The sequence below is a fragment of the Emydura macquarii genome, unplaced genomic scaffold, assembly GCF_026122565.2.
Source record: "Emydura macquarii macquarii isolate MOO-44397 ecotype Brisbane River unplaced genomic scaffold, CSIRO-AGI_Emac_v2 contig_1253, whole genome shotgun sequence".
In the NCBI taxonomy this organism is placed as follows: domain Eukaryota; kingdom Metazoa; phylum Chordata; order Testudines; family Chelidae; genus Emydura; species Emydura macquarii.
The window spans coordinates 73,306,044-73,319,817 of record NW_027131390.1 but is presented as its reverse complement, the minus strand read 5'-3'; positions in this window follow the sequence as shown (position 1 = coordinate 73,319,817).

Sequence of the window (13,774 nt, the reverse complement as noted above, 5' to 3'; positions counted from 1 at the left end):
AGGTTGGTGTGTATCCTGTCTCTTTGGAGAAAGCAGACGTGGTCATTGCTGTGAGTGGCCAGTGACAGGGGCTGGATGCTGCAGGGTGATGCTTCTGGAGAGTTCGGGAGCTAAATGCACCAAGGATTAACCTGCAAGGCAAACTTAGGACTGGTAGAGTTCTGAGGGATCTGTGGAGCTGGCTAACAAACTGGAGTGACTAAGAATTGTCACTCAGTTTAGCACCAGCAGATTCCTTTTGTGCTGATGCAAACGAATAACAGAGTGGCTTACAGTTCTGGACACTTCGATTTAGATTGCTTGGTAAGATGGGCAAAGCAAACGATATGCATTTTAATACTGCTAAAAGTAAATGTATACAACTAGGAACAAAGAATATAGGTCCTACTTCCTGGATGAGGGCCTCTATTCTGGGAAGCAGTGACTCTGAAAAAGATCTGGGGGGGCGGGATCATGGTGGAAAGCTAGACAAATTAAGACTGGAAATAAGGTAATGTTTAAACAGAGTGTAATTAACCACTTGAACAATTTACCAGAGTCTGTGGTGGCTTCTCCATCACTGAACTTTTAAAATCAAGATTGGATATTTGTTTAAAAGATCTGCTCCAGGACTTATTTTGGGAAGTTCTATGGCTTGGGTTATATAGGTGGTCAGACTAGATGATCACAATGGTCCCCCTTCTGGCGTTGGACTCTATGAACTCACCTATGATGGGGGGTGGGGGGGGGGGGAAGCAATCACCTCTTGTACGTGCCTGCTCTTGGCTGGGTGTGCCACTGTAATTTTCTTTTTCTTCTGGTGCCCCCTGTAGATTGTTGCCCTCCTCAGGCGGGTCTTAAATGGCTCAGCCTTCTGGCTAAGTCACGCAATCAATAATGGATGAACCCCATCTGGGGTAACAAAGGTCCAACAGGGCTTATTACTCTTCCCTTGCCAATGTATTCAGCCCAGTCTCTGGGCTCAGTTTTCAGCCCTTCTGGCTAACTTAAGTCCACCCCTGCCCTGCCATAGAGCACCGCCCTCAAGGCTTTCTCCTTCGAGACTCTGTCTTCACCAGTTCTCATGCCCCAGCTCTTCAGCCAGGTCATCTCTCAAGTTTAATTCCCTTCCGCGGTAATGAGGTTCAACAAATGGTTGGCCTTCTCCAGGACCTTCAGTCCCATCTCTAGGCCCTTTTAAATCTAGGCTCTTTTCTTGGGCTTTTAAATTAGCTACGTCCCCTTTCCGGAGTTTAGGTTGCTCCAGCACTGGCTGGTGGGGGAGACCCAGACCCGCCCACTCACTACGCCAGGGCCCAAACCAGGGACCCTGTAAACAGGAGCCATGCACTGCTTCCCTTAATAGTTGCTGCTTATGGGCAGCTGGGTATAAGAGGCTCAGCCGCTGGCAGCAGAAGTTTCTGCTTGGCCTCTGCCACAAGGCCCTGCCCTCACTCTGCCTCCTCCTCCCACCCCCACAGTAGCAGGCAGTTTGTGGGAGGGGAGGATGAGCAGGAAGAAGCAGAGCAAGAATGGGGGGGAAGGGGAAACCGAGAGGAGCAAACAAATGGGCAGGGGGGAAGGGCCTCATGGAAGGGGGGCCAAGCAAATGTGGGAGCTGGAGCATGAGCAGGGCCTGGGGGATAGGAGGTGGGTGAGGGGGAGGAAGGCAGGGCCTCAGGGAGGGAGCCAGCCTCAAGAGGTATGCACTGCCTGTTATTGCTGCATTCTCTGGGCTGCCTCCCACTCATTCCCACCACCTTTTCGTGTTACCTTAGGGTTATAATCCTTAGGTTGGCTCTGTCCTGTCCCTTCTTGAGCAGGGTCTCTCCCCAGCCTCCTTGCCTGGAGAGTTATGCAGTTCTCCCAGTCCTTCCTCACCTATTTGGTCCTAATCATCAACTGAACTGCTCAACCCCTGCAGCAACTTTTATCTGAGCCTACTGCACTCTGATTGGTTGCTTCTCTGCATTTCTAGGCATGCCTGGAGGCCCCTACTTTTCTGCAGATGAGGTGTGCTAAGACCACGAGATCTCCAGCATGGAGCCTCAAAGGCCCTAGAACATCCTGTCACACCACCCCGGATAGAAAGAAGAGAAATAATGTTAACATGAGATACTGCCGCATAAGGGCTCTTCCTGCACAGGCAACCTTAATTTTGGTATTTCCTAACTTCAGAGTGCTTCACTTTGAAATGTGAATAATGTTCTTTTCACTTAGGTTTTTTTTTTTTTTTTTGGGTGGATGGGTAATATCCTATGTTATTAAAATAGCAAACTTAGCTCCCTCCTTTCCCCGCCCCGAAATTCTGTCATATAGCGTCATAGTGACATCCACATGGTTCATCAGCAGATTTGGAACCCTAAGTTTAGATCCACTGAACAGACCTCTGCCAATTGAGTGATGGGTGTAACTGATAACACTTGTACATCATCATCCTCTGTCATCCAGCACTAGAGGGAGATGAGACATACACTTTGCCAGTAGGTATCACAGATACTTGCTGATAGCGGAGGAAAGGTGAGTCACAGGAATCTTGGGTTCCATTCCAGGCTCTGGAGGGAAGTGTGCTTTAATGGGCACAGAATTTTCTGCCATTACCCTAAACTTGATCCCCTCTGCCCCATCCCCTCCAACCTGTCCCTGTTTAATTCTTCCCACTCCCCCCAGCTCCTTGTCTCAGTCCCATTCTCCCTGACTACAAAGTCCCTGTCTCCACTACTTGGACTCTCATCCCAGTTCCAGTCTCCTTGCACAATCACTCCTAGTCTCCCGTTTCTGCCCCTCATCCTTCGCCCCCGTCTTTTTACTCCGCTGTAAATCAGGAGTTCCTCCGTCCTGGCTCCTTGTCTGATCTGTCTCTCCTCTTCACCCCCCACTGTCGCTGTCTGTGATGATGATGTAGCATTAATAAAAGAGAACATCAGAGTTATATTTACCTGCATCCTTTAAGGGTTTGGACTGTGCCAAAGCGGTCAAAGGCCCTGGAGCATTTCAAAGAAATAGTTTCAAAAACATTTTAATATGGGAAAAATAAAGTATGTTCCCCTATGCTCATTCTCAGAACTGGCTGAACAGTTTTGGCTGAAATTTTCCAAAAAATGCAGCCTGAGGCAGACTGCCAGCATGGAAAATTTCAGGCAAATGGTTAAAGTCTGGTGAAATTTGAAGCAGCTGAAAGCAAGGATTTATAATCACAAGCAAAGATGAAAATATTGTTTGTCGGAGACTGTGCCCAGATCCATCCCAGCCTGGTGCAGAGGGGAGGCCTGAGGTGTGGGCCCACCCAGCATTCACCCTGGGCAGCAGCAACTCTGCTCTGTTCCCATGGTGCTGGCCTAGCCCCAGCTCTATGCTCTGGCCCATTGGCTCTTGCTGCTAGGAGGAGGCTCAAGGAGCCCACAACAGCATCAAATGGTACACATCTGGTCTTGCCTGTGGAGCTGGGCATGGGGGAGGGAGGCAACCAGGCACTTAATGAGCTGGGATGTAGATAGATTTGGGGTGACTGAGTCACCTCTAGCCCTAGCCACCTGCTACATATGCCAATAGTGGGAAGTGTCAGGCAACCTTAATAATAGGCGTCCTGTCCTAAAATATTAATGCATGTCATTTCCAACTGCATGATAGAATGAACTGAAGTGATTGCAGATACAATTCTCATGGATCCATTTTGTAATAGCAAATGGAGTCTAGCAAGGATATGTTTTGATATTAAGTTTCTTTGCTTTCTTCTCTACAGCAACAGATTGATGGTGCCACCTGAAATATCATAAAAGGTATTTGTATTAAATGTTGAACATCTAGCCGCTCTTTAAAATGAACAGATTGAATGACTGTCTGAAATTTCTCTTCATCCCACCAAACTACTATCAATTGTTGGGGAGGAAGTGGCAAAAATGGAAGACATTTACCAAAAGTAAATGACAATCTTGTATAGGAACGTCTCTTTGTGGATGATGATTCTCTTATTGCACATATGCCATATGACATTCAGTTTATCATCTACAGTTTTGCTGAGACAACTATAAACTATAGACTTACTACCAGTTGAAAAAAAAACTGGAATAACATAGCAACTTATAAACTTATATAAGACCTAGCATCATACCAATGATCTGAAACCCAATGAAGATGCAGATTTACCTTGGAAGAGTTTTGGCAAACATCGTCTTCATTGACCAAATTACCTGTCTAGCATTTTACAAGAGTACTAGTCATTGTGGTATCTAAATTGAGTACCAGAATCAAACTGGCATTTTCTGTAGGGCAGATTGGAACATCAAATCTGGAGCCATTGCAGTATCACACAAAAGCTTGAAGTCCATGTTTACTGCCTAGATTCCTATAATGGCTTCCTCATTTTATATCTAAAACATGGACATATGTTGCTGGTTGTAACAAGTTGACTTGCCCTGGGGCTGGAAAGCCTGAGGCCAAGCCAAGTCTGATTACAGAATGAGCCGCACCTGAGAGGAGTCATGCAATTTCCTATGAAGAGTAAAAGGAGCCTCCCAGTAAGGGAGAAACTCAGGAAGCTCTAGTGAGACTACAGAGAGTGAGAGAGGCTCCTACAAGAAAGACTCTGAGAGCAATGGAATTGCTCCAGTTAGGAAGGGGTGTGAGTATCTCTGAGCAAACATGGTGAGTTGGGGCTGTACCAGGCTTGGGGAAGATTTTGGAACTTTAAGTTTATACATCAGACCCTGAGGAGGACAGGTGTGATTGGACTGGAAAAATTCTGTGTGGAGTTTATTTGGGGATCCAAGAAGTGAAACTGAAGTGCAGGACTGCTCTGAGGCCACCAGGGGGTTCTGTGAGGTGGCTGCTCATCAACACTGACGTATCAAAGAGCTGAAAAAGTAATAATTATAATCTTCACCCTAGTTTCCATATCACATGACACGAGACAAATCTTTATGAAATTCTGCAAACAGATTGTACAACCAGAATAGTTGCAAGCACAGCTTTACTGAAATGGAAACATCCTCTTCTTGTAAGGCACCAGGCACTAAAATAAAAAGTTATACAGGGTGAAATTCACCCCCTTGCAGAGTATAATGATCAAATAGAGGTCTTAGTGATGTCAGTAGCAAAATTCCCAAAGATGTCAGTAGGACCTGGATTTGGCCCAAAAGTTTATGAGGAAGCCAGAAAAAGTGATGCAAATATATTCTGAAAAAAGCGGCTTGATCATTTGCCAGAGATGTCAGCCTCTGGAAAGCTATCCCAGCAAACAAATCAGTTTAACAAGTCAAAGTACAAACCCTAACCCTCCTCTCAACACTGTGTTAACATGTTGAACTGCAGGGTAAAAAATTCCCCTCCTTCCAAATAGTGGCACTATCAAGAAGTATTCTAAACATCACTGTTCTAACATATTGTTTTATAAGTGCTTAATGTATGGGATTTGTTACTTAAAATTAAAAGTTTTGCCTGCCAGTTTTATGTTATGATTTAGAAATAAAAACATTTGAGTAGCATTAACTTATAGTGTGCAGTCTATAGATATTGTCGCTATTGTACATTGTACATGCATATTTTTAATTAGCTGAGGACCCACCATATGATAGCATGAAATGTGATTTGTGGTTAGTTTCCATGTGAAGCCACATTCATTCACTTTACTGTATAAAGACTGTTACTGGTATCGTGATTCTTATATCTTTCCATCACCTCTGCACTCAGTTAGGAGTTGTTATCCATAGTCATTGTAAGAAAATTAAATTCGCTTTGATTCTACCGAAAGAAAGAAATGGAACGAGGTTAGCAGTAGTAAGCCGTCTCTGACTTTGCTAAGGAAACTTGTACTCAGACAAGTTGCATAAAAAACCCCCTGTCCTCTTGATAACTAACAGGTCATGCAGATTTCTTATCAGCTGTTCACCAATTGATTCATGGTATATGTTGAAACCTTTTCAGTGTTGACCAGGCCTTAATAGAATTATCTCCCCTACTTATCATGATTCTAGTTGTGAGCATAGTATATCCCTATGGAAACAACAGCTTACAACGTTTAGGAAAGCATATCTCATTTAATGAATGTGTACATGTGCAGTTAAACATTACATTGCAATTACTATACTTTTGTGTTTTGTCTGTTTTGGGTGGAAAACCCCATCAGACTAGTTCTTTTAATTTCATCTCCCATTCCTAATTCCATTTATTTTATTCCTCTGTTCCATGATTACACTATCAAGTCTCTTGTTCTCTCTACACTTCTCCATATGTGCTAGTGGTACATCCTTCTCCTGTGCTTTTGCATATGCCTTCATGCTTAGTTTTCTTAGTTTCCTAACTACATCAGCCATATCATCAGGAACTCATTCACCTGCACATCTACTAATATAATATATGCCATCATGTGCCAGCAATGCCCCTCTGCCATGTACATTGGCCAAACCGGATTGTCACTACGCAAAAGAATAAATGGGACACAAATCAGACATAAAAAATGGTAACATCCATAAGCCAGTCGGAGAGCACTTCAATTTCCCAGGACACCCTGTAGCTGACTTGAAAGTTGCCATATTTCAACAAAAAAACTTCAAAAACAGACTTCAGCGAGAAACTGCAGAGCTGGAACTCAAATGCAAACTTGACACAATCAAACTGGGTCTGAATAGGGACTTGGAATGGTTATCTCATTACAAGAAGTATTGTCACTGTTCACACATTCTCACCTGCTAATTAATGGTTGTGAAAAAGTCTCATCTACCCTAACTGAATTGACTTTGTTAGCACTTGCTCTCCCCATTGTTTTGTTTCTCATCCTTGGATGTATATACATACCTCCTATCTGTGGTTTCTACTTCACGCATCTGACAAAGTGGGTTGCAGCCCACGAAAGCTTATGCCTGCAGGAATTTGTTAGTCTTTAAGGTGCTACAGGACTCTCGTTGTTTTAGTTTTCTTTACTGCTCTACACATGCTTCACCATTCCTTTTCTTTCCTCTCCCCACTGTTTCTCATGTTTAGTGATTTTGCATTTTATTTTAACCTTTCAAAGTTTTTAGAATCATGTGGGTTGCAAGGGATCTCAAATGGATCATGCGTTCCAGCTCTTTGGATAACAGCAGAACAGATTTAATTATTCTTAAATGTCCTTGAGAGATGGGTATCAATGTTTCTAGATCTGAATAGCTTCACTGACGGCAGCTCTCTCGTCTTCCTTTATTCCTTCTGGATAGCATCAATAAACAGATACTCTTGGTTTAAATTCTCACCTTCTGTTCTGCTTCTAGCAGGTTAGCTATAATAATGTGGTTTTTAAAAAAATGCTAATAGTATCTGGCCTTCTGGATGAATCAGTTCTGGTAGCAAAATTATGGATCTGGGTCTCCACTTCGTTACACCAGTTTTATGTTGGTTAGTAGAGTTACACTGATCTAAAACTTGTGTGATTAAGTGGAGAATCAGGCCCTGAATAGATTATACTCGAGTCATTTTATAAGTTGCTGTACCAGCAGGCAAAAAATAGGTGCTGTTGTCATTAACTTTAAATTTTCATAGCTATACTTCTAATCAAAAAGTAAAACAAATATTTTCTGAGTTAAATATTGGACCTATACCTTGAAGTGTAAAAATACATTTTGTTCTCACATTAGAGGTAAAATATTGATCAAAATTAATTTCTAAATGATATAATTTCATAATTTGATGTTGACCTCGGAGATCTAGTTCCTTGTGATTGCAATGCAAAGGCTTATGTGAACAAATCACAAGTGCCACCTAGTGCTTGCTTGGAAAATACCATCTTTGCTTTCTTAACTAAGGAACAATGATTATGGGGGGAAAAATACAACTTTTGCAGTAACTTGAGATTTAATGCTAATATTCAGTAAGTCAAGATGTCGTCTACTGACAAAATACTAGTAAAGCCACATTTTTTTTCTTTGCAAATTGGAATGGAAATTGGTATGGAGTCAACATAATTACTAATCAAATTGTAAACCAAGAGGAAACATTTTGAAATGCACCTCAGGAACAAAACCCACAATCCTGTTAGTGAGGCCGGGCATGCAGACCCCTGAGCCCACATGAATCCTTACCTCACAAAAGCCAGTTGGCATTTTGGCAAGGACTTCAGTGGAGACAGGATCTCACCCATTCATTTCAATAGTGCTCAGTAAATTTTTTGGTTTTGAAAATGTGAGGAGTTCTTAAAAGGTAACAAGAATTCCACTAGAGGGAAAATATGACTCTTCCTACCCCGTCGCCCCAAAAGAAGAAAGAGAGGGCTCAAATAGATATTTAAGACAAAAATTACAATGAGACATAAGCTATTAGTGACACCAGACTGACGAGAATAGATTTATTTTTTTTAAATGGGCCACTTTCTGTGCTGAGTTACACCAGTGTAAATCTAGAGTAACATTATGGAAATACCCAGAATAAATTAATGCAAAATGTGGCCACTATTTTTTGAATGTCCTTTTTAGAGACTTATTGCTATGATATGTCATGATGTGTTATGCCACTCTCATAGTATACTGTGCAAACCTCTTTAATTCTTTAAAACACTGAATTTAGATGTTTTTGTGTGTTGTGAATTGTCTCTCTGAGGGTATTATCAGCTGCACACTACTTGTGATGTCCATCAAATGGAAAGTCATATGTATCATATACACCTCATGCTCCCAGGAAGGTGGCAGAAAATAGCCAAAGTCTGGGTAGATATGGCTTTTTCTGCTTAGTAAACATGAAGCTGTACTTATGCAGGCCTCTGAGGTTGTGTTATATGTATGTACTTGTGTGCACACCTGTTCCATTAGCTGCAGAAATTTCTAATAATTTAATGTTTGTATTAATAGAATTATTTTTACAGCCCTCCTCCCCCACAAGCATGCGGAGCACTTTGCAGAACTGAAAAAAAAAAAATATGGTCTTTACCTTGAAGAGTTCACAGTCTTGTTCAAGATACACGGACAGGATGAGGGTCACAGCAATAAAGTGATATGGTTATTCAGTTTAGGTACATGGGCATGATTTCATTTTAAAGTATGAAATAGTTCACTGGGTGGGGGAAGGGGGAATAGCACAGCAAAAATGAGTTTGAAGGAGAAATATGAATGAAGAAAGGGCTGGGATATTGCAGGCAGACTAAGGGAAGATGTCCCATGAAACCAGACAGAAAGAAAAACAGGGACACTAAAGTTTTGTAGGCATCCTTGTGTGTTCTCAAATAAAACATCTTTCTTATCTCACTGCTTTTATAGTTAAGCAAGTAACCTGCAAGATAGCAGAAGTGAAAGCTTCTATTTTCAGTAAGACTCCAGAAAGATTTCACAAGACTCCAGCAATAAAGAGTTGGTTTCTACATGATACAACAAAACAACACTTTCCACGACGCTGACAGCTGGCTCAGCGGAAGTAAGACTTAACACTAGACACTAGTTCCACTGTGTGTACTGCTTTCACAGCTGCTCTCTCTTCATGCAGATTGAGCCACTTCCTTTTACAGAGCTTGTTCCGGTCTGAATACTTCAGCTACCTATTTGTCATCCACAGATACCTTTCCCTTCTTAGGAAATGGCTTACTTACATTGATTTTTAACTACATGTGATGCCCTTGGCCCTCTACTGTCCAAAGAGAAAAACTGCAACATATTAGAAAGTACAAGGAATGCATCACATTTCCCATATTAATGGTAATTGTTTTTGTGTTTTTTAAAATCTACTCTGTGCAATGAATGGCAGAATATTGGTGCAAACGGGGGGATTTATCATTATACATACCATGTGCAAAAGGCTCACATTTTCAAATAAGAATGAGCTAAGACACTACTTTCGTGTCCAAATTTATGTGCATACAAAAACTTAAGATTTCCATAAGAAAATCAGATTATTAGATAGCTAATTATCTGATGTGTGTGTGCTGGTACACCTCACGCACAAATCTGAATGTTTCTGTGCACATAAACTTGGGTTGGACTAATTTCACACACAAAAACACTTTGGCAGAGTGTGTGTGTATTATTAGAGTCTATTTTTGAAAACAGAGTCCCAAAAGTTTAAAATGTTCTTTCTTAACAACTACTGCCATCAAATATCAGAAGTTCTTATTTGAAGGTGCACGGGTTAGCCCTGGAAAGCAATGCCCTACTTAAAATATAATTCAGTTGCGTGCATGTCGGGCCCCTTTTCCAAACCCTGTGTATTTGTCTGTCTTTAGATTGTGCAAGGATCGTGCCTTTTTTTTTTTTGGAGAGCACATTATGGGTGCTAACAGAAATAAATAATAAAAGGAAAATTAACAAGAAATAGTTTTCAAGGTTCAAAATAAGGAAGGCACTCACATGAACTAACTAGCCTCAGCACTTCTGAAATAATGTTATTGGTTTCAGCTGAGGAAGAAAAAAAATGAATGATGTAAAGATAGAGGCATTTATAGTGGTTAAAAAAAAGGCAAGGACGAAACCAAAACAATTAATATAAGGGCCCACCTGGCTCAGTTCTGTAGTGCTCCTTATGTTAGCTTACACTCCGTATATGTCATTACAGAAAATCCACCACATACTGTGATTACAGGTAATATTTACTATACTTTATTGTTAAGTTGGCTTTTGCAGAAGCACTTTAAAAAAAAAAGTAATTCTCCCACCTTTTGTCTTGTCTATTTAAATTATCCTCCTTGGGAAAAAGACTCCCTACGTTTTAGTTCATTGCCTCGCACAATGGACTCCCTCTCCCAGCTGGGGTCTCGGCGCTACTGGAATAATACAAATAATAATGGTAACCATTATTACAACCGTCCACTGGTTCTCACATTAAGGCTTCCTCTTCTTGTCCTTTTTGTGCTCACAGCAAGCCAGGGTACAGCCACACCTCATTCTTGGAAGCCCCCATTGAAGGCTTGCTTTTCTAAACTTGTGGGGAAGCTTCTTCTAGGCTCTAAAGCCACTAAATAAACTACACTGGAAACTGAAGATTTGAATTCCTTTCTGTTAGAGACGTGGTGTAAAATGTAATGACTTTCCTGGTGGTCTGGCAGAGGGCAAATGACCATGTAGTGGGAGATAACCATTTGCAGGGGTGCCTGTGCGGTTTTAGGCCCCATCACACTAAGAAGTTCAGGAGCTGGCAGTCAGATTCCTGTTTGCAGCTGAATAAAGAAAACTGTTGCTGACCTAGTTTTCTGGCATCTCTTATTTAAAACTCTTATTCAAGGACTTTACAGTAGGAGAGTCAGACTGAGCACAATAGATGTGAGCTGTAATATTATATTAACATTAACTCCAGCTGATCTTAATTAGCTCCTTCCATGACATGCAGCCTCATTTATGAAAGTTAAGGTTAAGGAACATAAGGCCCTAGCTCCTCTACTCCTAGCCGATCTCCCTTTATAATATTTTACTTCAATTATTCACTAGATTTCCATTTTGAAATCACAATCCTTTTAAGTATTCCAAGTTTCCAAGGAGAGGTTTAACAGCATGTCCTTTGGTCTGGAACTATTTCCTTCTATAAACAAGAACTGCAATTTTGTTTCATCTCAGCTCCTTGGTAAATAGGTGTAAAGATTTTGATCTGGGACACAGATATCGTTGAATCTGTACAAATCAATGAGAGCAATAGCAGCAGCTTCCCTTGGGAATACAATGAAATTTACCCTCTATTTTTAACTCTTGAAGTTATCTTTTGTGTCTTCCTTTCCAAGACTATTCAATGCCTGACTTTCTATAGAAAGTTAACTTAGTTGTCTAATTGCAAAAAACTTCCCATCTCCAAAATGGGTGTTTTAAAAGACTATATTCTAATTATAATTCTCTGCATGTACCCTGAATTTAACAGTTTAGCCATCTCAGAATGCACTATTATACAGATGACATCAATTTCAGCAGCTGTGAAAGAATAATAGGTGAGCCAGCTGTATTTTTATAATGGTAAATTGAGATGCAATACTATAGGGACTTCTTTCACAGAAGGTTCTGATCATTAAAGAAGGTTTGTTACAGACATCGGTGTCAATGTTATTTCCTCTCCTCCTCTCTCCTATTGCAAGCTCTTGAGGTCTCTCACTAGGTGTTTGTTCATTGCATAGCACAATGGGCCCCCATTTTCAGTTGGGACCTCCAGGAACTACTGGAATACAAATAAAAACTGTGATAAGGAGAGAGGTTATCAACTTGAAATCCAGTCACTTTAAGAAGAGGGTTAAAATTAGTCTCAGGAATTCAGACACCTGCCAATTTTTTTGGTTCCATTTATTGGCTGCTTTAGGGTTATTGCTGTGAACTATCCTGAGCGGAGATTGAAGGGAGAACCTGAGTTAAGTCCAGTTTGGATTTTCAGGCATTGACTAAGGGGTCTAACCTTATACACAAGCTCCAAAGGGGACCAAAGTATAGGAAAAGTCTAAAGACCAGGAGTGAGAGCAGGGAAATTTGAAAATGCCTGATGTTTTGCATTCCAAAAGGCAAAATATTTGTTTCTCCCTGTTTAGTGAAGATGTTCAGTGCACAAAGTTGTCCTCGATTATATATTTGTTTGTTTGGCATTGCATCTCACCTTTAAAATACCATGTTTGTCTTGCTTATAACCAAATCCCGCAGCCTTTATTCAGCCATGACTGTAGGATCTGGTCCTAAAATAACAACTACCTATAAGTATAGTATCATAAGACAATGCAAATTTGTGACATTCATTAATCAAAATTAACAGGCTGCTACTATTAAATTAGTGTATATGGATCATTGTAAAGTGTGACATCCTTTAAGTCACACGCTGTGCTGCAAGGAAGTGGTGTATACCAATTTGGCAAGAAGTTTTGCAAGTCTTGAGCAAATGCCCAGCTCCATTATTAAACTTCTGCTTCCTTTTAAGGGCAGGAGTCAGTTTCCTCCCCGTCTCTCCAGAAGAACCTCACAGTGTTTGTTGCCATGCTAATGTAACAGTCTCTACAACAAATTCATTATCTTAAATAAAAGCAAAATTTATTTTCTGTCCTATGCCAAATAAAGAGAAAAAAATCACAAAATAAATGTTAAGCAGAACAAAAATGACGACTAACATTTTATGAAAAACTCGATGAGCTTAGCTCCAAACTCAACTCTGGATAATTTTGGTTAACCTTCCCAACGACTTCCCATAGTTACCAGAGTCTCCTCTCTCAGCACAGAAGGCTGTCAGCTAGACTTGAAGCATTTCAATGTCATTTGTTCTTCAGGTAGCATCTTGAGCTCTGTTCCTCCCTCTTTTACAGTCTTGTGTGGCTTCATGAGTCCATATGCTAAGAGTTGTCTTTAGTACATTTTATATTACCTTACACTATAGGCCTGTCATCAGTGCACCAAGTTAAATTGTATTTCAAACATACTTGATTAGGTGCATTATTTCTTTTCTCTGGACACAGTCTTCATTTCCTCCTCTTTGACTTGCATAGTCAATGTACTTATTTGGCAACTAAACTTATATAAGCCTGAGCAGATCCCATTGAACACCTGCAAAACTTCCCCTTTCTCATCAATGCTGCAGGTCCAGATTCGAATTAAACAGCCCAGAATATTTCACTTTACACACTTTGGAGTCTAAAGGGCTTCCTCACCTCCTCTCTTTTCCCTTGAAGAGACATTTTCCTTGCAGTAATTTCTTTTAGCTAATAAATGAGTATTTCATGCAAGGTGTTCTCCTGGTTGATTACAGTTTGATTTCCCGCTTGATTATAGTTTGGAAGACTAAAATTTATAATAGACATATAAATCCAATGTTCTGTCAGAGCAGATTTTGATCCCACTGGACAGTAAGACATCAACACTCACAATACTACAATGACATTGAGAAAGTGCACATAAGT